General features: G+C 41.8%; 1 protein-coding gene across 8 annotated transcripts in view; it reads left to right on the forward strand.

Moving 5' to 3' along the window:
* The window catches only part of Csgalnact1 (chondroitin sulfate N-acetylgalactosaminyltransferase 1), a 340,304-nt gene that overhangs the window by 202,491 nt on the left and 116,783 nt on the right, over positions 1-21,030 (forward strand). For 2 of the 8 annotated variants that reach the window (XM_021230186.2, XM_013117196.3), the window contains one exon: positions 13,308-13,381. The exons of the other annotated variants lie outside the window; for them this stretch is intronic. The gene's annotated coding sequence lies outside the window, so the exon portion shown is untranslated. The remainder of the gene's footprint in view (positions 1-13,307; positions 13,382-21,030) is intronic. 8 annotated transcript variants of the gene reach the window in all.

The raw sequence follows: 21,030 nt of genomic DNA on the forward strand, positions 1-21,030 counted from the left end.
GACAGTACTCTGGGGCACTGGCAAGCTCTCTGGTATTTCTAGAAAATTCCTGTGAGTATTTCTAGAGAGAAGACTTCTGCTGATGGGAATACTGCCAGCTCTCTCTGAGAAGAGTATTGTCTTGATTGGTAGCAAGACTAAAGAAACTCCTAATATCTTTTAGCTAACACCAACTCAGGACATCAACTAAAAGAGCAAGTCTCCGCTTGCTGGAGAATCCAAGAGCTTTGCAGACAACAGCATCCTGAGCTACTTGTGTGTGGCTTTTTAGTTTTCATCCAAATGTGGATAGAGATTCAAGGAAACTTAAGGCATTTTGTTAGCAATTTGGTGGAACTCCTTAAACAATCACATGAACAAGGACAGATGGTGAGTCAAATCAGAAGGAACAATGGAAATTTGTCCAGTCCTTTAAACAGGCTGATTTGGTAATAGTCCACCCATGCCGTGGATATAAGGTTAATAACACTATCTCTGCGGAGACTTCCATTGCAAGTTGATTGAATTAAGTTGGGAATTTAGCACACTGGAAGGCTTGCACTTATTTTTCAAAAAAGCAATTTATTAAAAAGGTGCATTCACATACCATACAGATCACCTATTTAAGGTGTTTAACTCAATGGTTTTAACATAGTGAATTATTCATTTTAAACATATTGCTATAAAATATATGTTCCAAATCGCTTTAATATCGCAACATAAAATTCACTGTTTGTAGCAGTCCAAGTTCTCTAGGGGAGTGGAGCCAAGAGACTATGTCTGAAGCACACATACATAATTTAAAAGGAGATTGTAGTAGAGTTACACAGTGGGAGACTTGATAGTATAGCAATGACTGTCTACATACTGCAGAGACATAGAACTCAATAGATGCTCAGTCTAAGGATCCAGAAGCCCCAAAAGAAGAAGGACCCGTGCTGCAACCTGAATCCGAGGCCATAGGCTTAGCAGCTCACTGGAAGGTCATTAGTGTGCAATGATGTCGGAAGGCAGGAGAGTCTAGAGTCTGGTGTCCCTGGGGGATGGCAGCAGCAATAGACACTTGGCCAGGAACTGTGCTTATGCATGCTTTCTGGCTCCTCCTTCTGCTTTCATTCCATCTGCCCTTGCATTGTATTGGACAATAAAACCAATACTCAGGGCTAAGTCTTTGTGAAAATCCTCACAGTCTTATCTTCTATTAAACACTGGTCTAACTACTGAGCGTGGAGTTGGGAGAGGAGTTGAGGCAAGAGGATTACTGTGCACTTTGAGTCTTACCTGGACTGCAGGGTGAGTTCTAGACGAGAATGGGTTACAGAGAGAATTCCAGGCGAGTCTAGGCTTGTATAGGGAGATCTGCCCCTCCTCCCAGCAAAAAATTCCTAGTAATGTAAAGTTTCATTTAAATATTAGTTGCCCTGCCGAAAAGTGGTTTTCTAGTGTGTCTGTTAACCCAAGAAGACTTTCTAGACACAGCTACAGCAGAGGGGACAGCAATATGACAACTGGTAACCTATGTGAGAGAGCCCATCTCTGGGTTCTGATGAAATTTGGAACAGTCTAGAAACATGACTATTTCAGTTCCATTGGAGAAGAATGTATGAATGATCTACCTGTCTAGAGCTATTCCCTCGAGCTCTTGAGTTCCTGTGAAGTCACAGCTGACCTTCATCCTTGCTGAGTTACTGAGAGTAAAGTGTAAAAGAGTAGACTGATTCCCACAGTTTTGTGTGCTCTTTTGCCTTGACATGCTGGTTGTGAATTCTCTCTCCTGGGTATCTTGCTTGTTTGCTTTGACAGGGTCGCACATGCTGGTTGTGAATTCTCTCTCCTGGGTATCGGGAGTATGGGTTTGTGTCATCGAATCCCATACCCCTGCTCCAGGAATTCCTTCTGTGAGCCCTGCAGTATCCCTTGTCTTCCTTTCTACACACTTTATCTTTTCTCTTCCTAGCTCATGTGGCTCCTGTTTGTACTGTGAACGGTTTTCTTGGAACAGCAAGAGATGATGAGACCCACTGTTGAGTTAAAAACAAAATCTACACAAGAGATATTTGAAATTTTCTGCTGAAGATTTATGAATTTACTCCTGACATTTTCCCAGAATAGCTCTGGGGCCATAGCCCATATTTGCCTAAGAAATGTAACAAAATATTTGGGTAGGGCTGTTTCAGATCCTGTCTGGCATTTTTTACATCTGAGAGGTTACCAAAGCAAGAGAGTTGTTCAACCTGATGCATATCTATTTGGGGTTGCTTTGGTTTCCGTTTATATATTTATAAAGTAGTTAAGAAATAAAACAGGCTTTCTTCACTCTGAGTAACCAAAAGCTGATCAGTTTTTCTTCTCTGCTGGAAAACAAAATCTGAATTTTTGTATTTTGATTAAACATCTGTGTTTTTGTATCTAATGTGCTCAACACTTCAGTAATAAATGTTATTTGGTGATAATTTATTCCCAATAGTTTTTAAACCGTATAAATTTATAAAGTGGAGGGTAGGTGTATTCAATTATATTTTGTTAAAACTGAATTTGGGAAATGAGATCCTAGTCTCCGTGGTGGTAGCACACAGTGCAGCTGTTTTCTCTGCTTTATTTGGTTGCCTCTGGCAGAGAGCAGTTTTATTATTTGGGACTGTCTCTAAATTCACAGTTTGACAGCCATGTCCTTGTAGTCACCAAACTGTTCTTTTTCCATTCATCAAACGGCAGCAAAGCAGCCTATAAAGGTTACAGTTGTGTCTCTGTAACAGAAACCCCATCTCATCAGCCCTGCCTGACTGTCCCGTGTTTCTTGACGAGAGAATGAACACCTTTCTACTGCTTTCCTAAGGAATCTGAGCTGATTGGGCAGACTCGGTAGCTGCTAACACTCTTCTTCCCCTTTGGGAAACCAACCATCCTGCAGAAGAGGTATTGTTGTGCTTTGGGTCTTGTTGAGAGGATGGAGTGGGAGCATTTGCACATCTTCGGTGATTTGCTAAAAGGTCTCAGGATCAGTGCATAGATGAACAGATGAGATCAGTTGTGGTGTGACAGCAAGGACACACAACCAGATGGCAGGCAGAAGAGACACCAGTAGCGTGTGGAGCATGTGCACACCACTTGCTATGTGACAAAGGCACATACCCACCTCTGCCATGAAAAACCCGGGTTCCTTCCCAGGCAGACCCATTTGAGTCTTGGGGTGCAGGAGAATACATAAGTATTCTCTGCCTAGAAGCCATTGTTTAATACCAGGCTCTCAGAAAGAAAGCAGGTGCCCACCATGAGTCACATTGTTAGGCAAACAACCAAGGCATAGCAATCCAGTGTTATCAGTTAGACAGTCCTTCTTATCTGCCTAGGAAACTTCACAGACCGCATTCCCAGAACCAGTCAGGCCAGCCTCCTCAGCAAGCCCTTCAGAAGATAGCCCGGGTGCAGGCTGTGCTGCTAGCACTTCCTCTACAGGGTTGCACGCATTTTCGCTTTTGTAAACAGTCTGTAAAAATGCACAGAACCCTGACTGACTGGGATGAGGGACTGTCAGAGGTCAGATGTTACACTTGATGAAGACATTTAGAACCAAAGATAAGTTAGGAGGATTCTCTGTAAAAAAATTTGAGTATGATTTTTTAAAATAGTTTATCATAATTTGTGCTATATTTTGTGCATGCAAGAAGACTGCTTCCAGAATTTGCAGACTTAGTTACTGTACAGTTGAAATTGGATCTTGTTGCCAACAACATAAATTAAACCCATGCTATCTGCTTATTGAACAATTATATCTGTGGGTGGATATTTCTGGAATAGCTGGGACCTTTCTCTTACATTATTGGAGGTATGAATACCAAATTGGATTTAACCAGAAATGGAATTAGAACTTAGTGACAGGCTACAATGTTTCTTTTATAAAATAATTCAACTATTTTAGAACCATTTAGTCAAGTAAAATAATTTAGAAATTACAGCAACTCCCTGTTTTGAATGGTAACTGCTCTTTTAGAAAGTCAAATGAATTAAAAGGTGTCAAGTAGGAGAATGAACAAAGATGGTAGGATGGTGGAGAATTGACCAGAAGCCACTGAGAGGGCTAAGTGTGGTTTCCTTCTGTGTAAAAGTTCGAAGCTGCCTCAGTACAAAGTAGCCATCATTTCCTGTCTCTATTCTAAGAGAATGTCACACAAAATCTGGAGAGGGCAGCTTCTCTAATGGAGGGAAAGAGGAAAGGAAGCTAAGAGTCTGGGAGTCGACTCGGGAGACTGTCACAAGGAGCTGCACCTCTGGGCCCGTTATCTGAAGTACTGGATGGTTCCTTTGCCACTAACAGGGGTTTGATCTTATGTGACATGAACATTCTACCCTTGTTGTTGGGGCTCAAGTGTTACAGCTCTGGTTTGACTGTCAGTGTTTTCTACACAGGGAATTTAAAATGCATTTCTGTAGGGCTTAGCTAATAGGCACCAGTGTACCACACACACAGTGTGTGTGTGTGTGTGTGTGTGCGTGTGCGTGTGCGTGTGTGTACACGCGCATGTGTGAGAGGGCACGTGCATGCTCGTGCATGTGTGTGCCTTGTGTTTTTCTTGCTCTTGCTCTTTTTCATTCCTGGAGTGAACTTCTGTCAACACTGAGCAGCTCACGGAAGATGGAGTTTAGAAAAGCATTCCTGTCACCCGCTCCCTTTCATCCAAAACTAGGCTCTCTCCTTAGGTAGAGAAGTTTCCATAATGAGATCTACACACCCCAGCACCCCTCTTCTGTCACGTAAATGCATCTTGTTGGCATTCCAGGGTTTGTTGATAACTAAAGGCATCTTCTGTCAAATGCTGTAGTAGTCAAGAAGAAACTGCCAGAAGCAGTGTTTGACAGGAGCATAGAGGAACTGGCTTAAAGGTGGTCTCCTGTTTCTCCATGGCAGATACAGACAGGGATGATGGAAACATTCAAAGATGGAATCTTGTATTATACAAGATGCATTTATTGAAATAAACAATGGGAATGTATAAGATCAGAACTAATGAAGGTAAAAATCATTAAATAAGGTATCTGTCAGTCAGAGAATATATATATATATGTGTGTGTGTATATATATATGTGTGTGTGTATACATATATATACGTATATATAGAGAGAAGCATAATTGTGTCACTTGTGCCCCAGGCATAATTTACAGGGAGTTAATAATGAACAGTGCATGGTTTCTTATTAATTAACCCTCACTATGGAAAGAGACAAGAGTATAGATAGTGAGGATGAGTGGGCAGGCGAAATCAGTGCACAGGGCTGGTATGCAATGAGTCTGGAACAGGCAAGCTGCCCTGCAAGGTGGCACACTGACATGCTGATGCTGAAGATGTTCAGGGATAGCCCAGGCAAAGGGAAAAAGATCCTTCAGCTTGGAGGACAGGAAAGGGGACTTGACAAATAATTCTGGACAGGAAGACAGAATCAAGGACTTATCCAAGACCCCCAGCAGCCTGAGCATAGGTCAGGTCAGCATAGCTGAAGCAGAGTCCAGGAACCGAGGGCTAGAATTGAGGCACCAGACAGAAGAGGAAATCTGATCACAAAGAACCTGGCTACTATGTTAACAAGGTTGAAATTTCTTCTCTTCTTGGTGTTTTCCCTCCAATCTCCCAGCCATGCTTAATGGTCTCCTCTTAGTCATGTAGTAGGTGCTGGAAGCCACGAGCTGTAGGTAGTCATTTTTGTGTCTACACAGTGAACCCATCCATGTAGCAGGCATCTAGAGAATAAGGCAGAATATTTGTGTTATAATTCCCCTAGGTAATGTTGGGGCTAAAATGTCATGAATGTCTCCATAAAATCCAGCAAACAAAAGGAGCATAGAAACTGGACAAGTCATGAAATTCTGTTTACAAATTTAGGTTTAAGACTTTTAGTGGGGAAGAATACATTCCCACATAGCATGGTGAGTTGGAATATTGTGAGAAACATGCAGAATGCAGGACTCTCGTGGGAAATGGGAGCCATCATTCTTCATGGACAATTCTAGTAATGTGGTTTGGCACTAAGACCTTGTGCTGTTTAATCTGGCATGTGTGTCTGTCTGTCTGTCTGTCAGCCTTCCTCAGGGGGTTGATGAGTCCTCAGAAAACTCGTTTACTTGACAGGGCAGAGTACACTGAGCCGGCTGCTCACCAGCTCTCCTCTTAGAACTCTCTCCAGGCTGGTGTTGCAGTCTCTTCTTCCTCCTAAGCCATCTGTCTGAACTTGTATGCTTAGCATTCCAGGCCCGTCCTCACATCCCTTCCATCCTGCAAGGGATCAAAAGATCGGATCAGGGTGATGCCTCTATGGTCAGTTCTTTCTTCTTCTTCCTCTGGGTTGGACATCACTACTGACTCCCAGTGTGGTCTGACAGTAGCAGGTAGGTATTGCCTGGGTATTTACTAAAAGGAATCTAAGTTGGTATATTGCAGAGTTGCTTGTACATCTACATTTAGTGCCTCAATATTCATAATAGCCAAGATGGATCCAGTCTAGAAGAACATCAATGCATGTTGAGTGGATAAAAGATTGTGGAGTAGAGTTTTATTCAATGAAAATTTTATTTGACTATAAAGAGGAATGAAATAATATCAATGGCAGGAAAGAAGATGGAATTGAAGATCATTATGTTAAGTGAAATAAGCCAGACTTAAAAAGATAAAGGCCAAGTTTTCTCTGAGACACAGAATCTAGATTTGCATACGTCTATTTATATAGACACATATGTTTTATTTAAATGAACAGAGAAGTTTTAATTTCAGTGGTGTTTATTTTCTCAACATTTCTTGCCACTGATCATGCTTTTGGTGACAAGGGTAAAAAAAATCTCTGTCTAGTCTCATCACCCCTAAATTTCCTGTTTTCTAAATATTTTATAGGTTTAATCTTGTGCATTTAAATCTTCTATCCATTTTGAGTTAATCTTTGTGTACGCTGTGAGATGTAGCATGCTTTCCTTTTGTTTTCTCAGTTGTTTGGAACAGGACCTGTGTGATGACCTTGGTGAAAAGTCATCGGTGCATCCCAGTTGGGTCTCTTTCTTGATTCTCTGTTCTGAACCACTGGTCCATGTGCCATTTTTTCTATCAGTATAAAATGACTGCCTGCCACTGCTATACCATAATCCCTGAAGTGGACAGACTGACCCCTTCCATTTCCTTCTTCTTTATCAAATTGTCTTGACTGTTTTCATTCATTTGCTGTCTCATACAAAATTCATGATAATCTTATTTATATTTGTACAACAATCTTGCTTTTATAGGAGTTCTATTAAATCTTACACCCAGTTGGGGAGAATTTTTATATTTCCTATATTAACACTTTTTATTAATGAAAGTATTTTCTATGAGTCCACTTATTTACGTCTTTGAATTATTTCATCAGTGTTTTTAATCAGTGTTTTTAGCAGACACATCTTCTGTTTTACAGACTTGTAGCTATGTATTTTAATTTTAGGTAGCCGTGTTACCTCATTTTAATATACCACATGTTAATCAATAGCACATGGAAATATAATTGGGTGATTTTCATCTTCTAGGTTCAGAGAAACATAAGAAGTTGGAAAGGTATCTCACATGCTTCCACCTGCTCCCTAATATATAGTCTCCACACTGCAACACTACAGGCCAGAGTGGAAAACCTGTCACAATTAATAAACCTACACAGATACATCATAATCACTCAAATCTATAATGTAATTGGTTTTTGTATCTTTTGACTCCACTGACCTTATCTGTTTGCTCTTGTTCTCAGAGGTAGTGGCGGTCAGTTTGAACTATCTGTCTAAATAATTACACCATCTGTGAATGTAGACATTTTAATTTCTTCACTTCTATTCCATATACTTTTTATTTCCTTTCTTTTCTATTTTTTAAGCAGCCAAAACTTCTTCTACTACAGCTAATAGGAGTTAGAAGAATGTAACCCTTTGCTCTGTTCCTAATATCACAAAAAGGGCATTCAGTATTTAGGCATTAACATAAGTAATATTACTTATAGCGGTTTTGTAGGTGTTCTCGTTCAAACTGTATTCTTGTCATTTGAGGCTTTTAAATACAAGTGAGTTTCAGGAGATTTATGAGTTTTGCTCTATTTTTCCATGAGACCATGTGACATCTCATCTGCAGCTCGTTAGCACTGTAAGCTGCATTGAAAGCTTAGATGTATGAGTTCACTGTTTAAAATTCTATTTATGTTTAGTTTGTTTGTTCCACTCTCGTTTCCAAAAAAAAAAAAACTAAGCAGAACATTGTTTTTACCTATTACAGCCAAAAGTTCTACTTTTCAACTGTTAATGCATCTATCAACTATTGCTTAAGATGTTTCAAAGGTGTTATATTGTATTGTTAGCATTAGTGGTCATTTAACTGAGTGAGTAGTTTTAAGAGTGAGTATATAATGCACATTTTTATTAAGCATTGTTTTTAGTCAGGAGGCTACAGCTGATGAATCATCCATTCAAGGAAGTCAAGCCTAAGCAGGTATCAACTCTTATTCTGTGGCTTATTGATGTTACTGGGGCAGAAGTTGCAGGTTATTACATTATCTCAGACCATTGGCTCGAATGTAGTTTAACTGGTGACTTGGTAAATGAGTGAATCCTTCCCTAAGGTGGTCAGAAAACATTCTTCATCTTCTCCCTCCTTTTTCTCCTCTTCCTCCTCCTCTTCTCTTGAAAGCTCTTAAAGAGCTGGAAAACATAGCCCATAAAATTAAACACAAGAGACAATAATTCTTATTTTTGGTGTAATCAGAAAGATAGTGGCTATAATTAGGCACTATAATTTGGAAGTATGTTAAATGTATGTTAAAATGTATGAGAAACATATCTTTTTGCCCATTCCTTCCTATGCCACCGATTGTTTGAGCTTTTGCTGTGTTCCATGTGATTGTGCCACTAGTCCTAACTGCTAATTCTATATCCCCACTGACTTGAAACAAAGCAGCAGGGCTTGCCTGTGGATTTCAGAGGTCCCTACTTCTGGAGGCAATAGTGTGACATCAACAAACACACACTAAACGTATCACCCTCCTTACTGGGACTGCTATTATTATGAAATCTCCCTGTTGGGTCTGCACATAAGAACATGGAGTCCAGTGCAGGAGACTTTCTCAGAAACTGCTGTGGTTATTATCTGAATCTCTTGGGCATTTTTATGCCTCCTTTAATTGTCATTCCCTGAGCATTTTTGTCATTGTCGGAAGAGTTTAGGTCACTTGGGGCTTTTTCATCTCAGATTCAATTTTCTATTTCTTCTACTTTCAGACCTTCCAAGAAATAGTTTTTGGTGGATTTCATTTAATCTCCCTCAGACCTTGGCTTAATGACTTCTGAGAGGTCATCGTGTGTGTCGCTCATTCTTGCCTTTACATCACCTTCCACAGCTATGAGAATGCAGGTGCTCGATTCCCCAGGAATTTCCTTCTTCATTATACTCCTAGGCAGCTTAGCATTATTTCCAACTGTCTGCTCTCTAATACACAGTAATTTTTTCATAAATCACTGGATAAGATACCTTCTCAGTGTTAGTCTTTAAAACATGTATTTTATTTTTAATTAAGTCTATGAGCATGCAGTGGGTGGGGGCCTATGAGCACATGTATGCAGATGGGAGTAGATCCAGAGGTGTCCACCCTGGATCTGGAGATACAGATGATTCTGAGCCACTGGACATGGTGAGTCCATGTGCTGAGACTAACCTCAGGCTCTCTGCAAGAGCAGCACATGCTTTTAACTAGGTGACGCCTTACTACCTAGGCCATCTTTCCTGGGATCTAAGATGGAGCACATTCCCTCAGGTTCCTGCTGATGGCTGGGATATGGTAGGAAATAGCATTGGGGGGTGAGGTAAAAGCCAAGTTGGAAGGATATTGAGGTCAGCATGTGACTTATTTTGTGAATAATTGAAGTTGTATCATAGTAAAACTAAGGCAGCTGTGGAGGAGCATCTGGAGTGAAAGGCCAGGCACGGAGCTCTTTTGCAGTCCTTGAAACATAAGGCAGAGAGGTGTTTAAGGAGATGAGAGAGAAGGCAAGGCAGATAGCAAGCTTTTGTAATGTGGGAAAGATGTGTATAGCAACCTTATATGTTCTCATTCCCAGCAATCTTCCTTTGTTTTTATTGCTTCTCAAGTAGGGTGGATTCAGACAGCATACATCAGCCATGGCTGGTTCAACAAGAGTGTGAAACAGTATTCTGACTGTGAACATTCTGTACTTCCAAAAGTTGGGAAAAAAGAAGGAAGCAATGAAACCTAAGACAATGAGCTAGAATAGAATTCCCAGCATACAAAAGTCTCCATACAGTGTGAATGTCAGCTCCATCTTCCCCAAAATGGAAAAGAAAAACTCCAGCTGGATTGGGAAGGTGGGGGATTCAGAGGGATGCTGTCTTCTGCATTTATCCAGGAGGCTGTGCATTCAGAAGGAAGGCAAGAGTGGGCAGAAGGAACCTTGATCTGTCGTCTGTTGAAAAGTCATGGAGCTTGTAACAGGACTCTGACTGGTACATCAGTGGGAGGGGCGCACTGGAGGGAAGGCAGAAGTAGATCTCACTGAACACACAGAACAGGACAGGAACTGTGATCTGCTCCCTGCCCTCTGGGCATGAGGACCACGCTGAATTCACAGGTGTAGAATGAAGTTCTTCCTTTTCCAAAGAAGTCATAGTTGACATACAGTTCACCTTGGCTAGACTGTGGGGGGGGGCAGATGAAGCTGCGTTCTTAGGGTGCATAAGACCCTCTCTTCATTTCCTTTGTATTGAGAAGCTAAGAGAAAAGGGTGGTACTGGCCCATGTCACTTACTTCGTAAGTGATGAGTGGCAGGAACATGACACAAGAGCCGATTGGATTATAGGTTTTGACATTATCTTTCCAAATGACTGAATATAAGTACCTCTGCTCAAAGCTGTTCCAGCTAATGCTGAACTGAGCTTTCCACCCCTGCCTGGAAGCTTCTTTACCTATCCAAGAGACAGCTGATTAGCATAGAAAAATGCATGTCCTTTCCGTTTGGCCCAGATTTGCTTTCTAAATTAGGTACAGAAGGAGTGAAAATTCTAGCAGATGGATTAATTAGCTAATTGTTTTACAATACTCTAGAAGGCATGTGCTTTGGGGTTTAAGTTTTTCCAGCTCTAAAATAAGGATTGCCTCCTGCACTGCAATGTCACAGCGAACTAGAGAATAGTCTGTAAGCGCTTCAGCTATCTGAAAACAATCTAGGTCTTTATTCCTTTAATTTGTCATTACAGTGTCCTGCAATTGGATATGACAGCTTTATCATTACCAATGATTTGGGTTCGCGGGCATTCAGGCTCCCGTTGGGGGCTTAGAAAATGGCTGGTATTTGTTGTGTGTTATGTGTTGTTCCTCTGGGGGATGGCAGAAAACATGGCCGAGGTCCCCCAGCATTGTTCTGCAAGCAGTATCTCTACACCTTTCAGGCTGCAGTGAAATGGTGTCGAACAGAACTGTCCCCATCGCTCATCATCGCATGTGACTGCTTTCTTGTCACCAATCCTTTTCTCATTAGAATATCTTTGAAGTGTGATGTGAAGTCTTGCCAGCCTTGTGGGTAATTGATTTTTTTTCCAACTTTGCTTTTTGGAAGCAAGAATTTAGCACCTCAGTTATAGCAGCATTTATTTATCCTCATTTATAATTTATAAATGCAGAGAGCAAATCCTAAGTACAAATGCTGCGGCTTATCTACAGTAATGAATGTAAAGGCTTATAGATACTGTGAAATTATATGAATCTATCGTTAGGGGAGGGTTAGTGAATAGCCATCATTTCCCTTGAGATCTTTTTCTATCTATTCTTATTCTTGATACCAGTAAATGATAAAAGGGTCATAGAAATGATTGATTAGATGTTAAGAGAGCAAATCTTTTACAATTTGTCTCTCTGTGTGTATGCAGTCTGTGTTCGCATGTGTATTTTTCTGTATGAACGTGAATGTTGAGAATGGTCCTTGCCTTTTGCTTTATTGGAGGTATGGTCTCATGTTCTATACCGCTGTGTATACCAGCCTAGCTAGATAGCTAGCTTCTGGGGACTCCCCACTTTCCTTCCATTTCTTCTTACCTTAGGAGTATTGGGATCACAGAAACCCACTACTGCATCCTGTTTTATGTAGACTCTGGGATCTGAACTCAGGTCTTTAAGAGTTGCACAGCAAGTATTTGTCTACAGAGTCTTGTTCCTTGCCTAGGAGTCTTAAAGTGAAAAGAAACAGAAGGTGACAGATCACTTTCTGGATTTAGCCCCTATGCTCCAGCCACCAGTTTTGAGCAGGACTTGGGGAGCTGTAGGGAATGTTGTTGTCCAGTAAGAACCACATCCCATAGACTTCCCACCTACACCAGTGGAGCAGACACGCACTGTTACATTGTTTTCTGCCTCTCCATTGCCCACACCTCCCACTTTACACACAGTCTCCCCTCCTTAGAGCTAAACTACTTTAAAGTACTTCTTATATTCATTGTCTCCATTTCCTTCACACACACACACACACACACACACACACACACACTCTTCAACTAACTCCAACATCTTCCACATTCCTTCTCAGCCACATTGGGAAGTTCTATCGCATCCTTTCTGTAAGTGTATTCTTAAAATTTTCATCCTTAATATTTTTATGAAGAATGACATCCCCATAGATTCACCTGAGGCTTAAGAAATAAAATCATAATAACAAGTGTTCCCAAAGACTCCATTAGCTTCCCCAGCATTCTGCTTCTCTCCCACAGGACAAGTACTGTCCTGAGCTAGGAAGGTCTATGTGAACACAGACTCAGTTTGTCTTCCACATGTATGCTCCATCAGTTCCTTCCAGACACACACCATTAGGAGTATACCACACTGAATATGGGATTATTAACTGTAGCAAAGGTTAGGCTAACACACATGATGGAGGTTCCCAAAGTTCATGTTCACTAAGAGTGGTTAAGAAACCTATTGCTTGGATTTGGGCTTTGTTGGGGGAAAGGCCTGAAGGAGAGATTTTTCTCTAGGTTGAATGTGGGATTATTTCTTTCAATAAATCTTACCTGTGACATAGCTAAATTAAAAACTAGCAGACAAATAGTTTTGGCTGAGAGATATTTGGTAATTTATAGATAGTGGTTTTTTTCTACATGTAAACAAAATTATAAGATGACATTATTTTACCTCTTTTAATCACGTCCTCATAGCAACTTTGCTTAAGGTTTATATTTATGGTGATGGTTTATATCAAATAGCAGAATAGTGTGTCCCTGTTGTGAATGTCAGGGTAGCTTATAAATGACAATGGTGGGTTTTTCCTCTTTCCTTTTAGATTTGAACAAGCTGAGAGGGTGTATTTAGGCACAGGGAGTTGAAATACCAGCTAATACAGAGAACATGACTCAGGTAAGTGGCCAAGTGGCTTCCTAGCTTGTTTGGTGTTGCTGTAACAAAACGCCTGACAGGACGCACTGCACAAAGAAAGCTGGCTCATTTGGCTTGCTATTCATATTTGAAAATCCAATGAGCATAGTGCCTTGAGGGCTCCCGTTGCTCGGTCACATAGCAGACAGCTTCACACTGCAGGTCTGCATGCAAGAAACAGAAAGGGAAGAGGCAAAAGACAGGGAAATGAGAAAGGAAAGAGAGATCCTACAGTGAAAGAAGAAGCAAGAAGCCAAAGAGGGTCCAGACTCATGTTTCATGGTACCCTTCCCCAAGACACACACACACACACACACACACACACAATATGTATGCATTTCTTTGTGTCTCTATCTCTCGCTCCATCGTCTCTCTCTGAGGGAATAACTCAATTCTGAGTGAATGATGTTAATTTCTTTCTATGGCGTGCCCCTGTGACCTTATATAGAAGCCCCCCCCCCACAGAAGCATAGCACAGGAGCCCCAATTAGCCCGTGAGTCTGTGGGTGGCGTATTCAAACCATATTACAAGAACACAAGTACTGAACCCAAAATTGTCAGGGTTCCCCATTCAGTCATGGGTAGCATTACTACCAGTGCTCCAGTGAAAGCACTGCAAGTTTAGGCAACACAGAACCACTCTGGAAATTCCTCTTGATTTCCTTTGCTACTTATCTCCTTTTCTTGCCCATGGCATTGAAGTTCCACAGGTGAAAAATCTCACTTACCCATAGCTTTCTAGCAGCCCACGGATCCTTCTAACATCATCTCTTTGCTAGTTTGAACATGCCGCTGACCCTTGGTCCCTCTCTAGCCTTGATTTGTCTTGATTTTCCTGGCATGCTCCTGCTTCTCTGCCTAGATATCTCTAGGTACTTTGGCTTGACTCATCAACTTATCCATATCCCGAATTTAACGTTTCTGGTATCAAAACCTTGATGGTACTGTGCTGGATCAACACCACACCTTCACTTAGACACGGTGTTGCTTCCTGCCTCCTCGGAACTACCATTCACCATCCAGTTATTCTGTCTGTCAGAGACGTCCCTTTTCCCTTTCTGCTTCTGTTTAAAATCTTGCCCAGAGCCTTCTCCGACCCCTCTGGAGGACATGGACTGTCCCACCTGACTGACCCCATTAGCCCGTTTGTTCCTCTGTTACCACAGCTGCCTCGTTTGTTCACTTACCCCTTACTTCCAGCACCAAACATTAAACTCTTCCAGTTCAGGAAGACTATCTTAATTCCTTATGTACAGAGACCTGTGTATCCAACACGTGCGTGTGCACACACACACGCATGTGTATATATATGTGCACATTTCACTAATCAGTGCTTGTTAAACATCTTACTGCTAAGTATCTGTCTGTCTGTCTGTCTCTGTCTCTCTGTCTGTGTGTGTGTGTGTGTGTGTGTGTGTGTATGTTTGCACATGCTTTATAACATGTGTGTACAGAGCCAGAGGACAACTTTTGGGAGTTGGCTGTCTCCTTTTATCACATGGGTCCTAGGATCTAACCCGGGTTGTCAGACATGAATGACGAGCAAGCACCTTTACCTGCCAAGTCATCTTGCTGGCCTTATCCAAGGATTTCTGTTAGAATTTTTCTAGTCCTAAAATAACCAGGCGTTTGATCTTTCAATAAGCATATTAAGCCAAGTGAGTTATGTGTTTGTATTTTGTTTTACTGAGAAAATACATTTTTCAAAAGTGTTGAGACTGATGTTAGGTGACCTGAGTCGTGCTTTCCCTTTTAAATTACGTATTTTCGGAAAGTTGGTTTTTATTTTGGCTATGACTCCTAGTAATTTCAGCAATATCTTTCTCAGTGAAATACACATTTTCCATTTTACCTATAATTTTCACCTACAAATCATGGCTCTTCTACCCCCGCGCTTAAGGAAATGTCAGGCTCTGAGATGGGAACCAGGATTCTTGCTTTCCAATTGAGTGTTAATTTCCCTAGACCCAGCTGGATTCTGTGAGGGAGATGAGATTGAGTGACATGTAGGACAAGGTGAGATCTGGCCCTGCTTGGCTTGCAGAGTCAGCAGATTTTTCTGTCCCCTTCCTCCTCCTCTTCTTTGCTTTTGTTTTCCAAGAGAGGATTGCTCTGCATAGCTCTGACTGTCCAGGAACTCACTGTGTAGACCAGGCTGGCCTCTAACACAATAGATCCACCTGCCTCTGCCTCCCAAGTGCTGGGTTTAAAGGCATGCATCACCATGCTCAGCTTTTTTTTACTTTCAAAAGACCTTTATTTAAAAATAATTCTGCATTAATTGGACATTGCAAAGGTCCTTTTTATGCCTCATTTAACTTCCTGTTTCTACGAATATAATAAATGAAATAGAATGACAAAAGACACACACACTAAGTGCCCCCTGCCACCTTCCTAAATTTGACCTTGTAGGTAGCTCTGTTAGGTGCAAACACCAGAACTGTTTTAATGGGCACTGATAGTGTTCCTCAGCAGGCCTAAGAGGAGGCAGGTAGAGTCACTGTGGATGTCTGGGCAGGGGAACAGCCAGTCTAGAGGGGAAACAAGGCATTGGCAGGGAGTATATAAGGGAGATTGTCATGACTAGGCAGCTGGGAGAGGAAGGGAGAGTATTGAACTGAGAACAGATCATTGTTTGCACGGTTCCTATGTAAATAAGGACTCCCGCAGCCTGGCTGATTATCGCCTTTCATGGTTTCTCAGGCTTGGGTCCTTTGAAATGTCTGCAGGTTCCTGGTGTTGGTCACAGTGAAGATAGCAGCTGGGGCGGCACTTTAACTCTGGAAGTCTTTTTATCTGCTTTATCACTAAGATTAGGTGCTCGGGAGGAGACCTCAGCCTGGCAAATAAGTTGGACAAAGAACAGTTTCCGTGCTGAAGGCGTAGCCCTGCTTTATTGAACCACTAGCGGGAAGATACAGAAGTCTGTAAATGGTGTGCAACACGGAGGCCTGGGGATGTGATCCTCTGTGTCTGGTGCTGTTTCTAGCTGGACGAGGCCTTCTCAGGGCACAGGCTGTGTGTCATGGGGGCAGTCTCCTTGTATGCTTCTACAGCACCCTCTATCTGGTTCCTGACGTGGGGTCCTGTCTGACAAAGCCACACTCCTGTCTGGTGTTGTTGCTTATGTCAGTCGTGTCACTGAGTCAGAACATAGGAAATAAACGTGCGAGGGACTTCAGTGACACCCTGGTTAGCCCTCTCTGCCTGAGGAAACTGCTAAAAACCCTTCATCTCACTGTAAAGCTCTTAATGGAGATTAAATGATGTTCATTAAAAGTGGAACCCCTCTCAGATTCACTACTCCACAGGATAACTGCACTCATATCATCTTGAGACCCATTAAGTTGCTTCTAGGGAGAAAATGTCTCACCTTTCTACAGAGGAAGAGCTCATATTGAAAAATAATAAAGTAGAAGGGACTGCAACAAGCCCAGTGTATTTTCATCTTTCCCTGAGGGTATATAAAAAAGGTTTGATAGCTAAGAGACTAGTCAAGCCAGGAAAAAATAGAGAAAAAGTGATATGGTCAATAAAGTGATGAATTTTTAGATTTCCCTGCTTTTTACTAAGAATTGGATGGGAATGGAGGCTAGTCAGATGTACAGCACACCTTAGGTCCATGGCCATTTAGATCAGGTGTCCCCATCTCTATCTAATAAAAACGCACACTTTAATAGAACCCGTGGGAACTCCTCTGATCTTTAGTTCAACATGGCCCTTTTTACACAGTAAGCATTTCACACGTTTTTGGTAGTCAGTTGGATGCAGCCGTGTCGTACCACATGAACTGGAGTTGAGAAAAGATGCTTCATAGTGACACAGCAGTGCTACCTCACATATGCTCTGTGTAGGAATCCCACATGCTGGGCTGTGGGAGCCGGGGTGGGGGAGGGGTTGGATAGCTCTTGCCTCACAAGAAAAGGATGTAAGTTTGATCCCAGAACCTTTGTTTTTTAAAAAAAATGGCCATGTAAAGCAACAAGCACTTGCAATCCAAGCACGGAGGAGTCAGAGAGAGGTGGATCTCTAGGTCTTGCTGGACTTTTGGTTGGATTCTAGGCCAACGAGAGACTCAAAAAAATACCCGAGGAATGATGATCATGATTGTCTCTACACATATACAACTGTACAAACACACATGCATGTACACGAGAGTGAGTGCGTGCACATACACTCACACACACATGCAATCCTGCATAGCGTCTTTCTAGTAAGTGGAGTGGCGGGGGATTAGTGAACTTGTGGTGGCTTCAGAGACCCGTCCGTCCATCTCTTGCTTTCCACAGCTTCCTGCTATGTGGTTAGTCACTCTAACATGGGATAGAATGTTTCATTATTTTGTTCTTTGGAGATTATCCCAGTGCAGTTCTAATTTCGGCAATCATTGCAGTTTCCTGTGTCTAATCAAAGGACCGTATTCCAATTTTATTTTTCATGTGGAAGCATTTTATGCCCACCCTGAGAAGAAGCTTTTCAGTAAGGCCCATTACGAGGGGGTGATCTGGTGTCAAAAGAAGGGGTCAAAGCATCCCCTCCTTTCCTGTACGCATCCAGATGCTTGGTTGGGAATGCTTAAGGTCGTTCTGAACCCTGGGAACATGTGTGGCAGCAGCAGCTGAAATCAGAACACTGGTGTATCAATCATGTCATTTTGACCTGCTGACAAATTGCAATGCAGAAGCACGCTGGAGATTTTGAGATCTTACCCAAGTGTGATGTACCGTCTACCCTCTCCTTTCCTCCTCCCATTCCTGCTCTCCTTCACTTCCATTCCTTTTTAAAAATAAACTAGGTTGAGGACACTAAGGATATGACTTACCGTTCTCCATCAGTATCTGCAGGCTGTTAGCTTCAGGGCCCCAGATGATGACAAACTTAGGAGATGCTTATGTCTCTTTTATAAAATATCATCGTATTTTACATGTAATAAATATCTTCCCTTATATTTTAAACAATTTCTAGATCATTCATAATACCTAGTTGAATGTGTTATTTAAATGGTTTTCTTGGATTAGGGAACAAGAATAAGTAAAAATCATCTGTACATGTTCAATACAAGCACAGTTTTTAAAGAATATTTTAAGTCTGTTGTTTGAACCCAGTGAGTATAGAAGGCCTAATGTTTGATTTGAATTCTAAGATGCAATTTAGAGGTCATGGGTCAGGTCTTGGGCTTGGGGTTCTGGTGGCCATCGTGCTTTTGCTCAACTCTGTCACTGTGCACAATCTTCCTTCCATTTCTTGTCTCTGATGACACCGCCATTCTGATCTCTCTCCTACTGTTTGACGGAGTTTGGCTGCCATTGATGGAAAATCGAATTTGCTGTAATAACTATGGCAAGTGCTTTGCATGAACTATTTCGCTTTTCAGCACAAAACCTCTTCTGGGAAAGCCCTGTCATGTTGGGAGACAAAGACTGAAAGAAACCAAATAAGGTAGGTCTTACATGGCCTGACCCCAGGAACCCTGCTCTCAACCATTGAACTGTATCCCAAAGATAAAGGGTATAAGAGATATGCAAGTACTTAGAAAACCACAAATTGACCTAGGAAGTTTTATTTAGTGTCAGGAATTTGAAAAGCAAGTGCTTGCCTAGGCAGGTAGTTTGAAGAATGTAAGCAGAAATCTCTTGCGAAAGCCCCAGCCTGTGTCCAGTTCAGGACCAGCACTTCTAAAACAAGCCTAGTCTTTCTTCTGAGTCTTTGGATGTACGTGTTGCTGTTTTAAATAGAGTTCCATCTCCTAAATCGCACAAAGCAGACCCCAGACGCCGTTCTTGGGGTTACTCCCTCTGTCTCCTCATGTAGCACGTCTCCTAGTCTTGGGGATGGTGTCTACAGTGGCTTGAATGAGTGTGTTCCCCACAAGCTTGAGCATTTTGACAGTTGGTCCCCTGTTGGTGGCGCTGTTTGGGGAGACACAGGAGGCATAGCCTCACTGAAGGAAGAACGCTGCTTCCGGGGCAGGCCTGAGGAGTTTAAGACCCCGCCCTAGTCCCACTTTGTTCTCTCTGCTCCGTGCTTACAGCAAAGGATGTGGGCCCTCAGCTCCTGTGTCAGCCCATCATGGCTGCTCTGTGTTTGTTGCCTGTCTTCCTGCAATGATCGACTCTTACCCTCTGGGACCATAATCCTATATGAACTCTTTCTTCTATCTATGTATTCATGACACAAGTAGAAAAGTAACTAGTACAGTATTCAAGGAATGATTCTGAACCCCCACCCCCCCATCTCCTCTCTTCTTTAGTCCTATTGCCTTGATTCAAATCTTTCCTTATCTGTAATGGTGCAATGATCACAGATCTGCTATTCCTAATGCCGGTCTCTGATTTATTCTCATACGGTCCATGTGCTAAAAGTCAATTCTAATCATGTGGACTTTGAGGTTAAAAATTAAGATGCTAGCAGTTACCTCCTGTGAGGTTAGATTCCCACCATAGGTGTAAGAGTCCTCTGTTGTAAACCATTCCCACAGCATCCCTGTTACCGCTTATAATCCATCTCTTCCTTGATTGGCCTTCTAGGTCATCCTGCATAGCCAGGAAGGTGAAGTTGACAGGAAGTGCATGCAGTGTCCTAAGGTTGATGCAAAGAGAACACATTTGGGAAATGCTGAGTAGTATTAGAAAACAAATACATATTAAATACATGCTTTATGCTATCTCTTTGGGCATGCAAACAATAACTTCTATTTCGGAAAACTGTTTATAACCACAATACTATGAATTTTTTTTAGCTAACATCATAATCATCTCTCTCTGAGAAGTGATAGTTGGCCCAGGGTTTGCCAACAGGTGCTGGGTGTGAAATACTGAAGGAAGCATAGGCAATAACCAGGAAAGACACTCAGGTTGGATGGGATGGAACCATGACATTAATAAATATTGTCTACAATATTGAATTTTATTTTGTCAGAAAGGAATATAAAATGCATTTATTTGTTGGTGGGCTTCCTATATTTTTCTACTTCTTATTTACTTTTTTTTTCAAAGCAGGGTTTAATCTGCTTTGCCCTTGCTGTCCTGGAACTGCTCTGAAAATCAGGCTGACCTCAAACTCAGGGATACACCAATTTCTTCCTTCTGGGTGCTGGGATTAAAAGCATGTGCCACCACCACCCAGCATTAGTTTTCTACATTTTGACTCTGTTTCCATTCCTAGAGATATGGTACAAAGAGAGGTGGCTTTGTTGAAACCATTTTATAGAGTTTCTAAAAATAATTCTGCATGATGTATAATTTCTCTAATCCTCTTACATAATCACTACCTTCCAAAAGAAAGCCCCCCCCCCATTTGTGTGCTGATGCCTGCCCTGTAAATGGGAAAGGGGAAATTAGGCTGTTTACTTTGTCTTGACTAGCAAAAACAGTTTCATTTTTGACCTCTATCATTTCACTCAGCTAACGACATTCTCCCAAGACCCCATGAGGGTCTTGAGATGTTTCCTGTCCGTTTTCTCTGGGACATGGAACTAGGGACAAACAAGTTGGCTAATGGGGAATGGGATGCCAGACACTTCTCCTAGTGAAGAAACTCCTGAGACGAGACTGTCTTTCTTAGGTGTCACTGCTTACACCAAGCAGAGTATCCTTCTTAGGGGCCCTCAAGATGGAGGTGGGAAATTTTTC

The sequence above is a fragment of the Mesocricetus auratus genome, unplaced genomic scaffold, assembly GCF_017639785.1.
Source record: "Mesocricetus auratus isolate SY011 unplaced genomic scaffold, BCM_Maur_2.0 Super-Scaffold_6731, whole genome shotgun sequence".
Taxonomy (NCBI): Eukaryota; Metazoa; Chordata; class Mammalia; order Rodentia; family Cricetidae; genus Mesocricetus; species Mesocricetus auratus.